Consider the following 20,485-nt stretch of genomic DNA (forward strand, 5'->3'; position numbering starts at 1 on the left):
TTTATAACAAAAGGAATTGAGTATAGGAGTAAAGAGGTCCTTCTGCAGCTGTACAGGGCCCTGGTGAGACCACACCTGGAGTATTGTGTGCAGTTTTGGTCTCCAAATTTGAGGAAAGACATTCTTGCTATTGAGGGAGTGCAGTGTAGGTTCACAAGGTTAATTCCCGGAATGGCGGGTCTGTCATATGTTGAAGGATTGGAGCAACTGGGCTTGTATACACTGGAATTTAGAATGATGAGAGGGGATCTGATTGAAACATATAAGATTATTAAGGGATTGGACACACTGGAGGCAGGAAGCATGTTCCCGCTGATGGGTGAGTCCAGAACTAGAGTCCACAGTTTAAGAATAAGGGGTAGGCCATTTAGAATAGAGATGCGGAAAATTTTTTTCACCCAGAGAGTGGTGGATATGTGGAAGGCTCTGCCCCAGAAGGCAGTGGAGGCCAAGTCTCTGGATGCATTCTAGAGAGAGTTAGATAGAGCTCTTATAGATAGCGGGGTCAAGGGATATGGGGAGAGGGCAGGAACGGGGTACTGATTATGTATGATCAGCCATGAACACAATGAATGGCCGTGCTGGCTAGAAGGGCTGAATGGCCTACTTCTGCACCTACTGTCTATTGTCTATTGTCAAAGTGAAAGTCAAAGTTCAAAGTAAATTTATTATCAAAGAATGTTTTTGTTACTGCATTCTTCTTGAGATCCATTTTCTTGTAGACATTTACAGGAAAATAAAGAAATATAATAGAATTTATGAAAACTTTATATAAACAAAGACCGACAAACAACCTGTGTAAAAGAAGGCAAATTATGTAAATACAAAAAAACTCCCAAAAAGTAGTAAATTATTAAGTAATAAATAATACTGAGAAAATGAACTGTTGAATCTTTGAAGGTGAGTTTGTAAGTTGTGGAATCAGTTCTGTGTTGTGGTGAGCTCGAGAACGATGGTCTTCGTTCCATTGATCTATCACAGAGTGAAGATGTCTGTGCATGTATTTGTTTAACGTTTACTTCATGTTACACTCCAAGAAGCACATGATACTTCACAAATCAACCAACTGATTCCAATGGCGTGGAAACCATGATGATTGGAGCTGATGGATTTGTTGCAGCCTTTATCCCCCTTCACAGTCGTTGAGTTTGAAGTAACTTCGTCCGCCTGTTTCACCGTTGAGGTCTTGGTTGGATTGTTCTTTGTCAGGGTCCTCACCCTCGACCTTCCCGCCATGGGTGGCCCTACCAAGAGCGTAGCTCCAGACGGCATTGTTCTCAGGATCTCAGGACCACACAAGCTTCTCCACCATGACAAGGTGACAATCCACGGAGAAGTAAAACTAGGTAATTTCTTAAGTAGTACCTGTTCAGCACAGTATTGTGGGCTGAAGGGCCTGCATTGTGCTGTAGGTTTTCTGTGTTTCTATATAATTTACAGTTATTTTCTTTTCAGTCTCTATTATTATGAATTGCATTGTACCACTGCTGCAAAGTTAACAAATTTCACGACATATGTCTCTGATATTGAACCTGATTCTGAACTCCTGCATCTTTTGTTGAATTAGTATAATGTTTCAGAGTTACAAACATAATATTAACTGTACACCTTTGGATTGTGGGAAGAATCCCACTGGGCCACAGGGAGAACATACAAACAGTGGTGGTAACTGAACCTCAATTGTGATTACTGGTGCTGTAAAATATTACCCTACCCATTACTTGACCGGGTTGCCCCCTTTTTGTGTGTTGCTGTAGGATCTATTGAATTGTGCACTGTGTTGGTCAGTTACCAATCCAGACCAATCAGACTATTTCAATCCAGACTCTGAAATAGTGAGACATTTATGCTTGATTATGACAACTAATGTGGTTAATTTTGGATTTTTATTGTCACATTTACTGAAATCCAGTGAAAAATTAGTCTTGAATACCATTCATACAGATCAATTCAATGCATTGAGCTAGTAGTGTACTGAGGTGACAATTTACAAGAAAACTACCAGTAAATAAAAAACTATATTATAAAGAAAATTTACCTGGAATGTTGTTGGATTTGGAAGGCATGAGTTATAAGGAAAGATTGAACAGGTTGGGACTTTATTCCTTAGAATGTAATAGACTGAGGGGATATTTGATAGAGGTATACAAAATTGTGCTGGGTATAGATGGGGTAAATTCAAGCAGGCTTTTTCCACTGAGGTTGGGTGGGACTACAACTAAAGGCCATGGGTTAAGGATGAAAGGTGAAACGTTTAGGGGCACATGAGGGGAAACCTCTTCATTCTGAGGGTAGTGAGATTGTGGAACAAGCTGCCTGCACAAGTGGTGCATGCAAGCTGGATTTCAATGTTTAAATGATGTTTGGATATATACGTCGATGGTTGGGATATGGAGGACAATAGTCCTAGTGCAGGTTAATGGGAGTACTCAGCTTAAATGGTTCAGCATGGACTAGGTGGAACAATGGTCCTGTTTCTGTGCTGTACTTTTCTATGACTCTATGAATAATTCAAGTTGTGTAAAATGAAGGTGAGGTCATATTGTGTAATTAACCTGGAAGAACCATGCAGATATTTGAATTACAACCCCAGGTCATTTTGGATTTGTATTGAAAATGTCATAAAGAGGATCAAGGCACAAGGGTTAAATCAGATGTCCGAAAGCTGAGGTCCGTTGGCCAGAGCCCCGAGTCTGGGAATCCCCATGATTCTGCTGGGGTAGTGGAAAGCCCAATGCCAGAGAGTCCAAGTCCACTGGAATCTGGAGACAAAAATATACGGCCAGTGCTAGGGTTAGAGTGCTGGGTGGTGGGTTGTTTTGCTGCTGTTGTTTTGTTGCTTGTTGTGTTTTGTGTTGGCTGCTGAGCATTGTGGGCATGCTATGTGGGCACTGGATTGTGTGGCCTCACTTATGGGCTGCCCCCAACACATCCTCAGGTATTAACGCAAACAATGTACTTCACCGTGTTTCTGTTGTAAATGTGATAAATAAATTTAAATCTTGAATACAATACCTGAACTGTACCTCTGCTAGAGTAGCAATACTGGGTGGCTGATATAAAAACACTCCTATTTCTCTCCCATTCATGCCTGTGAGCAATTCAAGTGTGTAAATAAAAATAAATCAGAACCTGACATGGCAAAAGTATAAACTCTTTCTCATCGTAAGAAAACACCCAGCAGCAATATTGTGACAGAAGTTTAGCCCGTGAGATGTGTGTCAACGAAGCATGTCAGGGAGGTAGGTGGGGAAGGGGGTTCACATGATTACCTCATCCCTCAGCAATCCTGACACTAGGCCAGGAATAAACAGAAGATTTGCTGCCATTATAGAATTAAAACCTCGACAGTTGCTTGATCTCCACATTGAATGCAGGCTTTCAAACCATCGCTGGGGAGGTGTAAAAATCCCAAGCAACACTAAAGCAGCATGGAAGTCTGCCCAGACTAACAGTGGTTAAGGTGCGTAAGCAGGTACTTAAAGCATGATGAATGTGTTCACAGCAGCTGATGCGTGAAGCAATTCAGTTAATTTCAAGCAACACCATGGTCAGAGTCACAGAAAACTACAGCATGGAAACTGATCCTTCAGCTCATCCATTCTATGCTGAACCATTTAAATTGCTTAGCCCCATTGACCTTCATCCGGACCATAGCCCTCCATACCCCTCCTATCCATGTACCTCTCCAACATTTTTTGAATGTTGAAATCGAAATCATATCCACCACTTGTGCAGGCAGCCCATACCACACTCTCACCACTCTCTGAATGAAGAAGTTTCCCCTCCTCTTTCCCTTAAACATTTCACCTTTCACCCTTAACCTATCACCTTTATTTGTAGTCCCACCTAACCTCAGTGCTTACATTTACCCTATCTATACCCCTCATAACATTGTATACCTCTATTAAATCTCCCTTCAATTTTCTATGTTCTAGGGAATAAACTTCTATTCTATCCAACCTTTCCTTGTAACTCAGGTCCTCCAGTCTCAGCATCATCCCTGTAAACTTTCTCTGTACTCTTTCAAATTTATTTAAATCTTTTCTGAAGGTGGTTAACTATAATTGCACACAATACTCCAAATTAGGCCTCTCCAATGTCTTTTACCACTTCAACATAACATCCCAACTCCTGTACTCAATATTTTGATCTATGAAGGCCAATGTACCAGAAGCTTTCTTTATGACCCTATCTAACTGTGATGGCAGTTTCAATGAATTATGTACCTGTATTCCTAGATTTGTTTGCTCTACCTCGCTCCTCAGTGCCCTAATGACCACTGTGTAAGGTGGGTCCTCCTAAAGTGCAACACATTGCACTTGTCTGCATTAAATTCCATCTGCCATTGTCCCAGCTAATCCAGATCCCCCCGCAAGCCTCTTGTGCTGTTCATTACACCCCCCAATCGTGGTGTTGTCCACAAATTTGTTGATCCAGTTAACCAGGTTATCACCGAGACTGTTGAGATAGATGACAAACAACAATGGACCCAGCACCAATCCCTATGGCACTCCAATAGTCACAGGCCTCTGGTCAGAGAAGCAACCATTTGCCACTACTCTCTGGCTTCTCCCACAAAGCTAGTATCTAATCCACTTTACTACCTCATCTTGAATGCTAAGTGACTGAACTTTTTTGACCAATGCGGGACCTTATCAAATGCCTTGTTAAAGTCCATGTTGACAACATCCATCCCCATGTCTTCATCATCTTTCTTAGTAACATCCTCGACAATCTCTAGAAGATTGGTTAGAGGGCGGAGCTCAGGAGGTTATTGGCACCAAACGGTGACTCCTTTGCTTGCATCTTCGGAAACAGCTCTATTTCCATCCTTAATATCTCTATTTTTCCCTTTAGGGTTCTTTTGAAGACCCTGACCTGGAATTACACGCTGATGACGGTTCTTTGCAGAAATGGGACCAGCTTGCAGGGTTCCATAACTGGCCGTTGTTCAGCACGCCAAAGGCTCAGCCAAAGAGTCTGGCTTGAATTTGTAAGCTGAGGACCCCGGGGCTCTGGAAATGGGTAGGTCAAAGGTCGGTGCACGACAGGAGACTTGTGTATCATCGGGGGAGTCAAAATATCTGCTGTGTGCCTGGAGACACGGGACCTTTGCGAGCTTCAGGAACAGAGCTTGAATGCTCAGTGGCGGTGCTGATGCTTGCTCTTTTTTGCCGGTGGGGGGAGGAGGGATTGTTGCTCTCTGCCGCTTACGCGCAGAAGGGGGCAACTGGAGGTGACTTTGGGGTCCTAACATTTAACTGTCATTCATTCTTTGGGGCACTCCTCTGTTTTCATGGACGGTTGAAGAAAAAGCATTTCAGGATGTACATTGTATACATTTCTCTGACATTAAACTGTACCTTTAAACCTTTGACCATGAACTACCACACAAAAAGCCACATTGACTATCTCTAATCAATCCCTCTCTATCCAAATATTCACATATCCAGTTGCTTGCAATGCCTTCCAATAACTTTCTCAATAGTGATGTGATGTCAGGTTCACGGACCTATAATTTCTTGATGTGTTCTTAGAACCTTTCTTAAACAATGGAACAACATTGGCTATCCTCCAATCCTCTGGTATCTCTCCTGTTGCTAATAATGATTTAAACATCTCTGCTATGGCTCTTGTAATTTCTGCACTTGCCTCCCACAGAGTCAAAGAAAACACCTTGTCAGACCCTGGGGATTTGTCCACCCTGATTTGTCAGAAAATTGTAATACAGAAAGCCTGCCAGCTAAGAGTGATGGTGAGTTATTTTTTAGTAAAGCTTTATATTGGCTGGTATTTGATAACCAATATTAGGTTTTAAGATTAAAAGAAAATAAAGAATAGGAGGAAGAAATAACCATTTATCCCCAAGAGCCTGTTCCACAAGTCAAAAAGATCATAGCTGATCTCAGTTCCTCAGTTCCACACTGGCACCTCTATCTTCTCAGGAGGCTGAAGAAATTTGGCATGTCCCGATCAATCCTCACATCAACACATCATAAAAAATAGACTCCCCTCCATGGATTCTGTCTATACCTGTTGCTGCCTGAGTGAAGCAGCCAACATAATCAAAAACTCATCCCATGTTGGACATTCTCTCTTCTTCGTCCAACACTTTATGTTTTATTTCAGATTTCCTGTATCTGTGGTATTTTGATTTCCACACTGGTCCTTCACTCAAGTATCTATGCAGGCGTTGTCAGCATTTAAGGTTTTTCACTCATGAGGTACTGCCTTCCGTTCATTTGTCAGCATCTGGACATCATTGCAAAGTTAAGATTCATTCTCCATCCTTGATTGCCCCTAACGAGGCCATGTACAAATGAGAGACCTAACAGATAGTTGTTGGAATCATATACACATCAGACAGAGGAATCATGGCAAATTTACCTTCTCTGAATGGCATTAATGTCGTAATGTGAATCAGATGGGTTTTTACATCAATTAGATTATCACTACTCAGGCTAACAGGGTAGCATAATGGTTAGCTCAATGCTTTACAGTATCAGCAACCTGGGTTTATTTCCCACCGCTCTCTTTAAGGAGTTTGCATTTGCTCCCCGTAACTGCCTGCATTTCCTTTGGGTGTTCTGGTTTCCTCCCACAGTCAAAAGACATACCAGTTGGTAGGTTATTTGGTCTTTGTAAATTGTCCTGTGAATAGGATAGGGTTAAATTGCAGGTTGCTGGACCACTCAGCTCTTTGAGCCAGAAGGCCTTTTCCACATTAAATCTCAACAAACAAATAAATAAACAAATAAACACAGGTTCCAAGTTTCAGAACTTAAATTCCACAGCGCTTGTGGGATTTGAACTCCGATCTCCAGATTGTTATTTTAGGTATATAGATTTACTAACCAAATTACTTGTCCACTCCTCCAAGAGGACTATAACCTTGCCATGGTTTGGCAGCTTGCGTGCCTCAGTGAAGGCTTTGGAGAGGGTGCAGAAGAGGTTTACCAGGATGCTGCCTAGTTTAGAGGGAATGTGTTATCATGTGTGGCCAGATAATCTTGGGCTATTTCCTCTGGAACGGCAGGGGCTGAGGGGAGATCTGAAAGAGGTTTAAGGCTATGAGAGGCGTAGATAGAATTGACAGGGAGCATTTGTTTCCCAGATTGAAATATCTAATACCAGAGAGCATGCATTCAAGTTGAGGTAGGGTAGGTTCAAGGGGGATGTGAGGGTCAGAGAGTGGTGGATTTTTGGAATGCGCTGCCTGGTCTGCTGGTAGAGGCAAATACATTAGAGGTTTTGAAGAGACATTTGGACAGGTACATGGATGTAAGGAAGGTGGAGGGATATGGGCAGGTGTGTTTCTTCCAGGTGATCCAGTTTCCTCTCACATTCTGAAGATGCACCTGAATAGGTTAGGGTTAGTAAGTTGTGGGCATCCTATGTTGGTGCCAAAAGCACGGCGACAGTTTTGGGCCGGCACCACCACATCCTCGGACTGTGCTGGTTTTTGGCACTAATGATGCATTTCACTGTATGTTTTGAAGTTTCAAGGTATACAAGACAAACAAAGCTGATCTTTATCTTAATAATCTTTATATTGTAAAAAGCTTTTGGTTGCATACCACTCAGACAGATCCTTCCATACACTGAGGTAGTATTGAAAGGAAAGACAACACAGGATATAGTGTTACAGAGAAAATCAGAGCAATTAGACAAATAAATTGCAATGGCCATGATGAGGTAAATTAATAAATCATAAATCTATGAGAAGTCTGGATTGGAGAGCGTGCCTTATGAGAATAGGTTGAGTGAACTTGGTCTTTTCTTCTTGGAATGACTGAGGACGAAAGGTGACCTGATAGAAGCGTACAAGATGATGAGATAGCCAGAGGCTTTTACTCAGAGCGGAAATAGCTAATAAAAGGGAGCATAGTTTAAGGTAATACGTACAACAAGCTGGAGGTGCTCAGCAGATCGGACAGCATCCATGGAAACGAGCAGTCAACTTTTCGGGCCGAGACCCCTCATCAGGACTTCGTCACGTCTCGGCCCGAGAAGTTGACTGCTTGTTTCCAGATGCCTCCAGCTTGTTGTACGTGTTGCTTTGACCACAGCACCTGCAGTGCACTTTGTGTTTACATAGTTTAAGGTGCTTGGAGGTAGGTACAGAGGGGATGTCAGAGGTAAGTTTTTCACACAGAGAGTGGTGGATGCATGGAATGCACTGCCAGTGAAGGGGGTAGAGGTGGATAAAACAGGGCCTTTTAAGAGACTCTTAGATAGGTATGTGAAGCTTACAAAAATAGAGGGCTATGCAGTACAATAATTCTAGACAGCTTCTAGAGTAGGTTACATGGTTGGCACAACATTGTGGGCCGAAGAGCCTGTGATGTGCTGTAGATTTTGTATGCTCTATGTTTCTATGTTCCAAGTTCATTCAGTGATCTTGTAATAACAGGATAGAAACTGTCCTTGGCCTGGTGGTGCTTGTACTCCATCTTTGATATCTCATGCCTGATGGGAGGTGGGAGAAGAGAGAATGACCATGGTGGGATGGATCCATGATTATGCTGGCTGCTTCCTGTGGTAGTGGGAAGTGTAGTGTCAGAGAGTCCTAGAGGTCCATAGCATGAAAGCAAGGCCCTTTGACCCACGCTGAACTATTATTCTGCCTGGTTCCTTCAACCTGCACCTGGACCACAGTCCTCCACACTCCTCCTATCCATGAACTTATCCAAACTTTTCTTAAATGTTGAACTTGAAACTGCATCCACCACTTCCACTGGCAAATCACTCCACGCTCTCATCACCCTTTGAGTGAAGAAGTAAATTTAGCATTGGTGAGTGTGTAGACAGAGAGAATGAAGGGGAGGCTGGTTTGAGTAATGGACTGCACTGCATCCACAACTTTTAGCAATTTTTTTGTAGTCTTGGGCAGATAAATTGTCATACCAAGCTGTGATACTTCTGTAAAAAGAGGTTAGTCATTTCTCTTGGGGGATAGATAGAGTTGACATGGATAGGCTTTTTCCATTGAGAGGGGAGATTCAAACAAGAGGACATGAGTTGAGAGTTAGGGGCAAAAGTTTAGGGGTAACATGAGGGGGAACTTCTTTACTCAGAGAGTGGTAGCTGTGTGGAACGAGCTTCCAGTAGAAGTGGTAGAGGCAGGTTGGATATTGTAATTTAAAGTAAAATTGGGTAGTTATATGGACAGGAAAGGAATGGAGGGTTATGGGCTGAGTGCAGGTCAGTGGGACTAGGTGAGAGTAAGCAATCAGCATGGACTAGAAGGGCTGAGATGGCCTGTTTCTGTGCTGTATTGTTATTTGGTTATATGTTGCTAGGTGTTTGAATTCATCCTGTGGGAAAAAGCTAATTGTGTAAACCAACATTGGAATCGCTGAAGTTCAAAGCTCAAAATTCAAAGTAAACTTATTATCAAAGTACATCAATGTCACCATATACAACCCAGAGATTCATTTTTTCTTCTGAGCATTCTCAATAAATCCAAAGAATAATAGTCATACCAGAATCAATGAAGGACCACGCATTGATTGAGCCTTCAACTAAAGTGCAAAAGACAACAAACTGTGAAAATCCAAAAGTAAAGAATTAATAACATTAATAAATAAGCAATAAATATCAAGAGCAAGAGATAAAGAGTCCATAAGGTGAGTCTATTGGGTGTGGGAACATTTCAATGACGGGGTAAGTGAAGTTGATTGAAGCTATCCCCTTTGGTTCAAGAGCCTGATGACTGAGGGATGACTGTTCTAGAACCTGGTGGCGTGAGTCTTGAGGCTCCTGTACCTTCTTCCTGATGGCAGCAGTGAGAAGAGAGCATGTACTGGGTGATCTGAGTTCCTGATGATGGATGCAGCTTCCCATGACACGTAGATGTCCTCAATGGCGGGAAGGGCTTTACCCATGATGGACTGGGACGTATCCACTACTTTTGTAGGATTTTCCATTCCAGGGCATTGGTATTTCCATACTAGGTTGTAATGCAGCCAATATACTCTCCATCACATGTCCATAGAAGTTTGTCGATGTTTTAGATGTCATGCAGAATCTTTGTAAACTCCAGAGGAAGTAGAGGTGATGCTGTATTTGCACTTATGCGATAGAGTCCAATGTTAGTGTTTTGCCCACCCCACCAACACCAACTTCTATTAACATTTCCATTTCTATTAGAGTTAGAAAATTGAGAGGATTCTCGCGACATTGGCTCGGATATTGTCTCTTGTTATCTGAGTGCTATTAATTGGCGTCAATTGTCTTATGAGGATAGGGTGAACAAGCTCGGACTTTTCCTTTTGGAGCACAGGTGGATGAAAAGTGATTTGATAGAGGTGTACAAAATGATAAGAGACATAGATAAAGTGGACAGCCAGAGACTTTTTCCCCCAAGACAGAAATGACTTGTATGAGGGGACATAATCTTAAGGTGTTTGGAGGAAAATATAGGGAGGATGTTAGATTTAAGTTTTTTACAGAGCGCTGTGCGTGTGTGGAATAGGGGCGGTGGTAGAGACTAATGCAATATAGGCATTTAAGATATGCATATCAATGATCGAAAAATGTCAGGCTATGTAGGAGTGATGGGTTAGATTGATCTTAAAGTAGGTTAACTGGTTGGCACAACATCATGGGCTGAATGGTCTGTAGTGTGCTGGAATGTTCTATGTTCTAATTCACTTCCAAAAACAGGAGCGTAAAATGTAATGTGATGTGATGAGCTGTTTGGCTCATGTAACATCTAATCTTACTTTGACACAGAAAGAGGTTTATGCTGCGAGGCAGTATTACTTAACCAAGCATTTATAAGGAATGTGTAAGAGCCAAGACAGACCCACGCAAAGTCTGAAAAAGAAACAACCACAACTACTGTATAAGTGTGGAGAGGGATATAAACCACAGCAGATAGAATCCAGGTGACTGGAAAGAGGGTATATGGAAACACAGCAAATATCTTACACCGAAGATTATGATTGGGATTGCTTTGTCTAAAATAGACATGTTTTTATATAGAATTTACGGGATGCTGCTTTCATTGACAAGGCTGGTGGTTATGCCAATATCTAATAGCCTTTGCCTTTTCTCTCTTCTGCACAACTTATTTAATTTATTTTTTTATGTACACTCAGTCCCAACTGGATTTAATAAGGCAGCTGCTGTGTGGTCTTTTGCTGTTGGAGCCCATGCACTTCAAGGTTCAACATGTTGTGCATTCAGAGATGCTTTTCTGCACACCACTGTTGTAATACGTAGCTATTTGAGTTACTGTCACTTTCCTGTCAGCTTGAACCAGTCTGGCCATTCTCCTCTGACCTCTCTCATTAACAAAGCATTTTCACCCACAGATCTGTTGATCACTGGATGATTTTTTATTGTTTTCACACCATTCTCTGTAACCTTTTGTGTGAAAATCCCAGGAGATCAACAATTTCTGAGATATTCCAACCACACCGTTTGGCACCAGCAATCATTCAATGGTCAGTGTCACTTAGATCAGATTTCTTTCCAATTCTCTTGTTTGGTCTGAACAACAACTAAATCTCTTGACCATGCTTGCATGCTTTTATGCATTGAGTTGCTGCCACATGATTTGATATTTGCATTAACGAGCTGGTTTACAGGTGCACCTAATAAACTGAGTATATTTACTTTATATTATATATATTTCTTAGTATAATTAATAGGTTTTTTAATATATTGCGCTGTACTGCTGCTGCAAAGCAACAGCTTTCACTATATATGTCAATGATATTAAACCTGATTCTGATTCTGAAAGTGGTAAAGAGCACTGAATTTATTTTTATAAACTTTATGGGATTTAAGGCTTTTTGGGAATCCCTGAGGTCACAGATAGTGCAGCATTAAAACATTACGTTTCTCTTACAGCAATGGTTTCTTGTCATTTACATGGGCCACCTCTAGTGAAAGGCATCTGGTAGCGTAGCGGCTATCAAAACACTTTCTAGTGCCAGCAGTCATGATCGGGCTTCAATTCGAGCTGCAGTCTGTAAGGAGCTTGTATATTCTCCCTGAGATCTCATGGGGTTCTTTCAGGTGTGCTTGTTTCCTCCCACTTTCCAAAGACATATGAGTTAAGGAGAGTAAGTTGTGCGCTTGCTACGTTGACATCAGAAGCTTGTGACACTTGCAGATTACTCTCAGCACATCCTCAGACTGTGTTGGTCATTGACACAAATGGAATAATTCATTGTGTATTTAATGTTTTGATGTACATTCAAGAATCAAGATTGTTTATTGTCATTCATCAGTACGAATTTGTAAATCTATTGGGAGAAATGGATGTTGAAATTGGCAAGATTGGAGTGTGGAGGGTGGACAAGGGTGGAGATCTGGGATAGGAGGCAGAGAACAAGTGCCGGGGCGGGGGCTGTGTGGTTGGTGTGGGTGCAGACAAACCCAGCCCTGAGACACCAGGCAAGATCATTTGATTCCAAACAATTGTTCTATTGGTCATTACAGAACAACTCTCCGGTGCTTCCCACTCCTCCCCTTCTCCTTTTCCCCAAACATGACTCCCCTCTCCCTGCCCCATTCCCGCTGTCAGTCCACAAGAGAGACCCACATCAGAATCAGGTTTACCATCATTCACGTATGTCATGAAATTTGTTTCTTTGTTTTTTGTGGCAATAGTACAGTGCAAAACATAAAATCACTGTGCTAAAGTCTTAGGTACCCTGACTACTTTTGTGCAAAACTATAACAAATGAAGCTAATCTTTGATCTTTGAAAGACAGACTTTTCTCTTTCAGATAGTAATAATGAGAGCCATGGTGAGAATAGATATTGGACCACTGGTAAATGATGCTGGAGAGGTAAATATGGGGTACAAGGAAATGGCCAATGTACAGAATAAGTATTTTGCTTCATTCTTCACTGTGGTAGACACTAGCAAAATACAGGAAGTTCAAGAGTTTCAAGGGTCATTTGTGAGTACAATCGCTGTTACTAGGGAGAAGGTGCTTGGGTAGCTGGACGGTCTGAAGGTAGATCCAATAAGTCACCTGGCCCAGATGGACTGCATCCCTGGGTTCTGAAAGAGGTAGCTGAAGAATTATAATGATCGTTTGAAAATCACTAAATTCTGGAATGGTTCTGGAAGACTGAAAAAATTGCAAGAAGGGAGGAAGGCAGAAGGAAATTATAGGCCAATTGGCCTTACTTCAGTGGCTGGAAAGTGTTGGAGTTGACTGTTAAGGATGGTGCTTCAGGGTACATGAAGGCACGTGATAAAATAAGGCCATAGTCAGCATGGTTTCCTCAAGGGAAAATTTTGCCAGACAAATCTGTTGGAATTCTTTGAGGAAAATCCAAGCAGGATAGACAAAGGTGAATCAGTGAATGTTGTTCATCTGGATTCTCAGAAGGACTTTCACAAGGTGCCACACGTGAGTCTGCGTACCATTGTATTACAGGAAAGATTCTAGCATGGATAAAGCAGTGGCTGATTGGCAGGAGGCAAGGCGTGGGAATAAAAGGAGCCTTTTCTGATTGGCTACTAGTGACTGGTGGCGTTCCACAGGGGCCTGTATGTGGACCTCTTCTTTTTGTGTTGTATGTCAATGATTTGGGTGACAGAATTTATGGCCTTGTGGCCAAGTTTGCAGACAATATGAAAATAGATGGAGGGATATATTGTGTTGAGGGAGCAAAGAGGCTGCAGAAGGGCTTAGACAGTTTAAGAGAATGGGCAAAAAAATGGCAGATGGAATAGTGTCGGGAGTTGTTATGCTTTGTAACTTCAAAATAATAAATTAATTTAAATGACGACGGGAGACCAAAAATATGGCTGAAACCTCTAGTTTAGTTTAAGCGAGATACACATGTATTATCTGGTAGCGTAATGACCTATGTAATTAATGTATTTTTACATATAACCAAAATTTTATTTAAACGAATAAGAATGCTTAATCAACCTGTACATATACATATATAAGCTAACTAAAATATTATTTGAAATATCAAATACATGACAGGAAATGTATCGTCATGTACTTTGCTAGAAGAAATTAAAGCGTAGCCAATTTTCTAAATGGAGAGGAAGTTCAAAAATCTGAAGTGTAAATGGACTTGGGAGTCCTTGTGCAGGATTCCCTGAAAGTTAATTTGCAGGTTGAGTCGGTGGTGAGGAAGGAAAATGCAATGTTAGCATTCATTTCAAGAGCAATAGAATATAAAAGCATGGATGTAACGCTGAGGCTTTAAAAGCACCGATGTGGCCTCACTTGGAGCATTGTGAGCAGTTTTGGCCCTTTATCTTAGAAAGAATGTGCTGATATTGGAGAAGGTTCAAAGGAGGTTCACAAGATTATTCTGGAAATGAAAGCTTATCAAATGAGGAGCATTTGGTGGCTCTGGGCCTGTACTTGCTGGAATTTAGAAGAATGAAGGGGGATCTCATTGAAAAGGCCTTAATAAAGTGACAAACAAGTGAAAATATGCAGGTGCTGGAATTCCGAGCAACACACACAAAATGCAGGAAGAACTCAGCAGGCCAGGCGGCATCTAGAAATAGAGTACAGCTGACCTTTCAGTCGACTGTACTCTTTTTCCCAGATGCTGCTTGACGTGCTGTTCCTCCAGCACTTTGTGTGTGTTGCTTTAATAAAGTGGATGTGGGGAGTATGTTTCCTATGATGGTGGAGTCTAGGACCAGAGGGCACAAGCTGAGAACAGAGGATCATTCTTTTAGGATGGAGGTGAGAAGGACTTTCTTTAGGCAGAGGGTGGTGAATCAGTGGAAGTTGCTGCCACAGTCTTTATGTATATTTAAGGCAGAGATTTGATAGATTTGTGATTGGTCAGGGCATGGGAGATACGGGGAGAAGGCTGGAGACTGGAGTTGAGAGGGAAATGGATCAGCCATGATAAAATGGTGGAGTAGACTCAAAGTGCCAAATGGCCTAATTCTACTCCCATGTCTTATAGTCTTATAATAAGAAGGCCAGAACTTTTTGTCGAGATTCCCCATGTGAACTGTTCCAAGTGCTGACAAGATCATCTGAATTTCCACCCTGGGTGTAGAACACTCATGTGAGCAAGAGAACAACAGAAACCGCTCATTTTTGTTTGCCATTGATTTGATCAACCTTCAGTTCTGAGAGCAGGAAGACTGAGTAAGGTGACACAATAGTTAAATTACAGGATGAATTTTTAACTGGCTGGGTAATTGCATTGGTGATGTAAATTCAAATATCACCATGGGATGCAGAGGAATTAAATTCAGTAGTTAATTAAACCTGGAACACTTTTTAAAAAAACTAACTTACTATTGGTAATTGTAAAATGGAAAGACTGTCACATAAAACTCTCAGGATCATTAATATGCTTCACAGAAGGAAAGTTGGCCTTATCACTCAGTCTGGCTAATCTATAATTCATATTTAACTGGATGGCTGGAGTTATAAGGAGAGAGAAGATGTGCTGGGATTGTTTACCAGCAGTGAGAAGGCTGAGGAGAGACATTAAAGAGGTTTATAAAATCACAAGGGGCAGAGATAAGATGATTGTTCACAGTCTTTGTCCCAGGGCAGGGGAGGCTAAAATCAGAGGACATCAGTTTAAGGTGTGAAGAGAAAGATTTAAAGATGAGCTGATGGGCAGCATTTTCATGATAAGAGTGATGTGTTTGTGAAATAAGTTGCCAGAAGAAGTAGTAAATGGGCATGTTACAATACTTAAGACATTTAAATAGATTCATGGACAGAAAAGAATTAGAGGGGCATGGCCCAAATGAAGGCAAATGGAATGAGCTCAGAATAGCTAATTTGTGCCAAAGAATCTACAGTACTGTGTAAAAGTCTTAGGCACTCTAGCTACATATATTGCATGTGCCTAAGACTTTTGCACAGCACTGTATTTGTCAACATGGAGTGGAGAGCAAGCTTGTAAATCTGGAGGGAGTGAAGGATGCTGGGAATGGTGAGAGGGGAGCGCCGTGGGAGGGGTGTGGGACAGGTGGCAGAGAGTGGCAGACCTGGGGGAGGTGGCTTGTCTACAGACACACCCAAACTCCATGAGACACCAAGCATGGTCTTCTGATTCCAAACAATTGGTTTATTGATCATTACAGAATGTCTCTCTGGTGCTTCTTGCTCCCTCCACTTTTATATAGAACATTACAGGCCCTTCAGCCCACAATGTTGTGCTGACCCTCAAACCCTGCCTCCCATATAACCCCCTACCTTAAATTCCTCCATATACCTGTCTAGTAGTCTCTTAAACTTCACTAGTGTATCTGCCTCCACCATTGACTCAGGCAGTGCATTCCACGCACCAACCACTCTCTGATATCCCCCTTGAATTTCCCTCCCCTTACCTTAAAGCCACGTCCTCTTGTACTGAGCAGTGGTGCCCTGGGGAAGAAGTACTGGCTGTCCACTCTGTCTTTTCCTCTTAATATCTTGTACACCTCTATCATGTCTCCTCTCATCCTCTTTCTCTCCAAGGAGTAAAGCCCTAGCTCCCTTAATCTCTGATCATAATCCATACTCTCTAAACCAGGCAGCATCCTGGTAAATCTCCTCTGTACCCTTTCCAATGCTTCCGCATCCTTCCTATACTGAGGTGACCAGAACTGGACACAGTACTCCAAATGTGGCCTAACTAGAGTTTTATAGAGCTGCATCATCGCATCGCATCTCTTAAACTCTATCCCTCGATTTATGAAAGCTAACACCCCATAAGCTTTCTTAACTACTCTATCTACCTGTGAGGAAACTTTCAGGGATCTGTGGACATGTACCCCCAGATCCCTCTGCTCCTCCACACTACCAAGTATCCTGCCATTTACTTTATACTCTGCCTTGGAGTTTGTCCTTCCAAAGTGTACCACCTCACACTTCTCCGGGTTGAACTCCATCTGCCACTTCTCAGCCCACTTCTGCGTCCTATCAATGTTTCTCTGCAATCTTTGACAATCCTCTACACCTCCATGTGGGTGTCCTTCTCACGTCCACAAAATCTCCTGTCTGCTCCCCTGACTATAGAGTCTCTAATGACGACAGCTCTCCTCTTCTCCGTGCCTTCCTTCTGCACCACAGGGTCAGACTCAGTGCCAGAGGCCCTGCCACCGTGGCTCACACCTGGTCGGTCGTCCTCACCAACAGCATCCAGGACAGTAAACTTATTATTCAGGGGAATGGCTACAGGGGTGTTCTGCACTACCTGTCTAGTCTCCTTCTCTTTCCTCCCTCGGACTGTCACCCAAAGACCTGCTTCTGGCAGCCTAGGTGTGACTACCTCCCTGTAGCTCTCATCTATGACTGCCTCATTCTCCCTTATGAGTCGAACATCATCCAGCTGCCGCTCCAGATTCCTCACACAGTCTTCCAGATCACCCAGCCGCAAGCACTTCTGGCAGATGTGACTCTGCGGGAGAGGGGAGTTCCCCCAAGACTGCCACATCTCACAGGAGATGCACAACACCATCTCAGGAGTCATTGTAAAGACTAATTGGGAACAAGCTCATCCTCCGCCTCTTCTCGTCGAAGCCTCCTAAGTCAAAGCCTCAAATCTCCACTCCTTCACTGGCCCACTCACTCACTGGCCGCTCCGCTTAAGTTAACCCTCTATTTATTTGTTTGAGCTTTTCAAACTGCTTGGTCACCTAACCTCGATTGCTCAATTAGCTGCTTTCTGCTGAGTCTGAGATATTCAAATCTTGATTGTCTAATCAATGGCTTTCTGCTGAGCTATTCAAATCTTGATTGACTTGATTGCACAGTCCAACTGCCAAAACTGCCAGAATCTCTTGAGTCAAAGCCTCAAATCTCCACTCCTTTACTGGCCCACTCACTCACTGGCCGCTTTCCACTTTCCTTCCCTTTTTCCCAACCACGATGCCCCTCTCCCTATCCCCTTCCCACTCTCGGTCCACAATAGAATCAGGTTTATCATCACTCACATATGTCATGAATTTTGTTTTTTTTTGTGGAAGCAGTACCTAAAATTACTACACTACTGTGCAAAAGTCTTAAGCACCCTGGCTATATATATGTGCTGAAGACTTTTGCACAGTACTGTACTTCCCTGTTGTATGACTCTATGATGCTTAATAGTTCAATGGCTTTTTGGTTCAGGAGAAAAGATAGCCAAGCCGGCAGAAGTTGATCCGCTGAATAAATGAGATGGGCAGACAATAGCAATTTCTTGGTATTAACGCTCAGAAATCAACTCCAGGAGGAGCAGATTGGAGGGGTGAGGAGCACCAGTGCATTGGTAGTATGCCTCACAAACTAAAATAATTCAGAAACTACAAATCTGAAGTAGAAAATAACAAATTCTGGAAAAGCCCCAAAACAACACCTAGACAGCAGAGAGAATTAATGTTCCAGCGGTACGTTAACTGCGACATTGCAATATAACTTTTCCCCAGGGTTTGGGTATCAAGAACTGAAAGGCACATGTTTGAGCCGAAAGCAAGGTGGTTTACTGTGATCTTAAGGGGCAAATTTTTCACTTCGAAGGTGGTATCTGGAATGAGCTGCCATAGGAAGTTGATGAGCCAGGTATGTTAACAACAATTACAAGATACTTGAATAGGAAAGTTTTTGATGATGTGGGTCAAATGTGGACAGATAGGACATCTTGGTTAGCATGGACTAGTCAGGCCAAAGGGCCTGTTTGCATGCAGTGTGCAGTACAAATGGCAGAGCAAAGGGCTAAATCACCTAATCCTGCTTCTACTTCTTTTGTTGCTGCAGCCTCTGCTTCACATCCCTCAATCAAGCCTTTCTGGGCCAGTTTGAGTGAAGCTTAACTCATCACTAGAGTATCTGAGAATGATAACAAAAAGACATTAAAGCTGAAATAAGGAACTCTTTATGTCTGCCTCCTTCAAAACTTCAAAATGTCAAAGCTGAAATGGATATTGTGAGGTCATTGATTCTCAGTCCCCCTGAATGACACCCCACTTGTTCCCACTCACCCAGAGTCAGGAGATTGAGTTCAAAAGCTACTGGTTAACATTTCAGTGTTCTCAAACCTTGGTTAGACAACACTTGGAATATTGTGTTTGGTTCTGGTCACCTCGCTATAGGAAGTGTGGTGAACTACATATACCTGTCTGGACACGCCCCCCGCTGACTGCTCCTGTGGCCCCTCCCTCTGACCATGGCTTCTCCCACAGACCCTGGTATAAAGGCGATTGAGGCCTGAGCCCGGCCCTCAGTCTCCAGGATGTAGTATGGTGGTCAACTACTGCTTGTTCTTTCTTCCAGTCAATAAAAGCCGATATCTGGCCTTCACGCCTCAGAGAGAGTTATTGATGGTGCATCAGGAAGGATGTGGAAGTTTTAGAGAGGGTACAGAAGGGAATTACCAGGGAGCTGTCCTGACCTCCCAGGATCTCCCAGTGGCCACACATTTTAATTCCACCTCTCATTCCCATTCTGATATGTCAATCTGTGGCCTCCTCTACTGTCAAGATGAAGTCACACTCAGGTTGGAGAAAAAACACCTTATATTCCGTCTGGTTAGCCTCCAACCTAATGGCATGAACCTTGATTTTTCTAACTTTCGTTAATGTCCCTCCTCCCCTTCTTACCCCTTCCTTCCTTCCTTTCTTTCTTTATTATTTTTCCCCCTTTTTTCTCACTCTGTCCCCCTCACAATCACTCCTTGCCTGCTCTCCATCTTCCTCTGGTGTTCCCCTCCCCCTTTCTTTCTCCCTAAGCCTCCTGGCCCATGATCCTCTCCCTTCTCCAGCTCTGTATCCTTTTTGCCAATCAACTTTCCAGCTCTTAGCTTCATCTCTCCCTCTCCGGTCTTCTATCATTTTGGATCTCCCCCTCCCTCTCCCACTTTCAAATCCCTTACTATCTCTTCTTTCAGTTAGTCCTGACGAAGGGTTTTGGCCAAAAACGTCAACTGTACTTCTGCCTATAGATGCTGCTTGGCCTGCTGCGTTCCACCAGCATTTTGTGTGTGAAGCTGTCTTGAAGATAGATTGAGTGAGTTAGGTCCTTTCTCTTTGGAGTGAGGGAGAATGAGAGGTGACTTGATTGACGTGTACAAGATGGTGGTAGTGGGGACGAGTTCCCACTGCTAAACAAATGCTCTTCATGGCGTACGTCTCAAACAGCCTCTGACAACCAAGTCCAACTCCATGCATGGGCAACAGACGGATCTCCATATCCACTCTGTCCTGGCTTGCGCCCTGGAGAGGCCACTCCAACTTCGCTTTATAGTGTCGAACAGTGACTACCAGAGGCGCAGTACCCACGACCGACAGAGGCCACGCAAGATGATTAAAGGCACAGATCGAGTGGACAGACAGAGAGTTTTTCCCAGGGTGGCTTATACCAGAGGGCATAATTTTAAGATGACTGGAGGAAAGTATAGAGGGGGTATATCAGAGGCAAGTTCTTTGCATGGAGAGTGGTGGGTGCATGGAATTCCCTGCGGGGGGTGGGGTGGGGAAGTGGTGTTTGTAAATAGAGGCAGATGCAGTAGGGGCATTTAAGAGAATAGGTACATGGATAATACA

General features: G+C 42.8%; 1 long non-coding RNA gene across 1 annotated transcript in view; it reads left to right on the forward strand.

The window, feature by feature from the left end:
• Positions 1–971: 971 nt before the first annotated feature.
• LOC132393549 (uncharacterized) overlaps positions 972–20,485 on the forward strand; it is a 55,513-nt gene continuing 35,999 nt past the window's right edge. Inside the window, exons 1-3 of the long non-coding RNA XR_009511932.1 lie at positions 972–1,346; positions 4,861–5,028; positions 5,665–5,758. This is a non-coding gene — a long non-coding RNA (uncharacterized LOC132393549). The remainder of the gene's footprint in view (positions 1,347–4,860; positions 5,029–5,664; positions 5,759–20,485) is intronic.

Source organism: Hypanus sabinus, chromosome 4, assembly GCF_030144855.1.
Source record: "Hypanus sabinus isolate sHypSab1 chromosome 4, sHypSab1.hap1, whole genome shotgun sequence".
In the NCBI taxonomy this organism is placed as follows: Eukaryota; Metazoa; Chordata; class Chondrichthyes; order Myliobatiformes; family Dasyatidae; genus Hypanus; species Hypanus sabinus.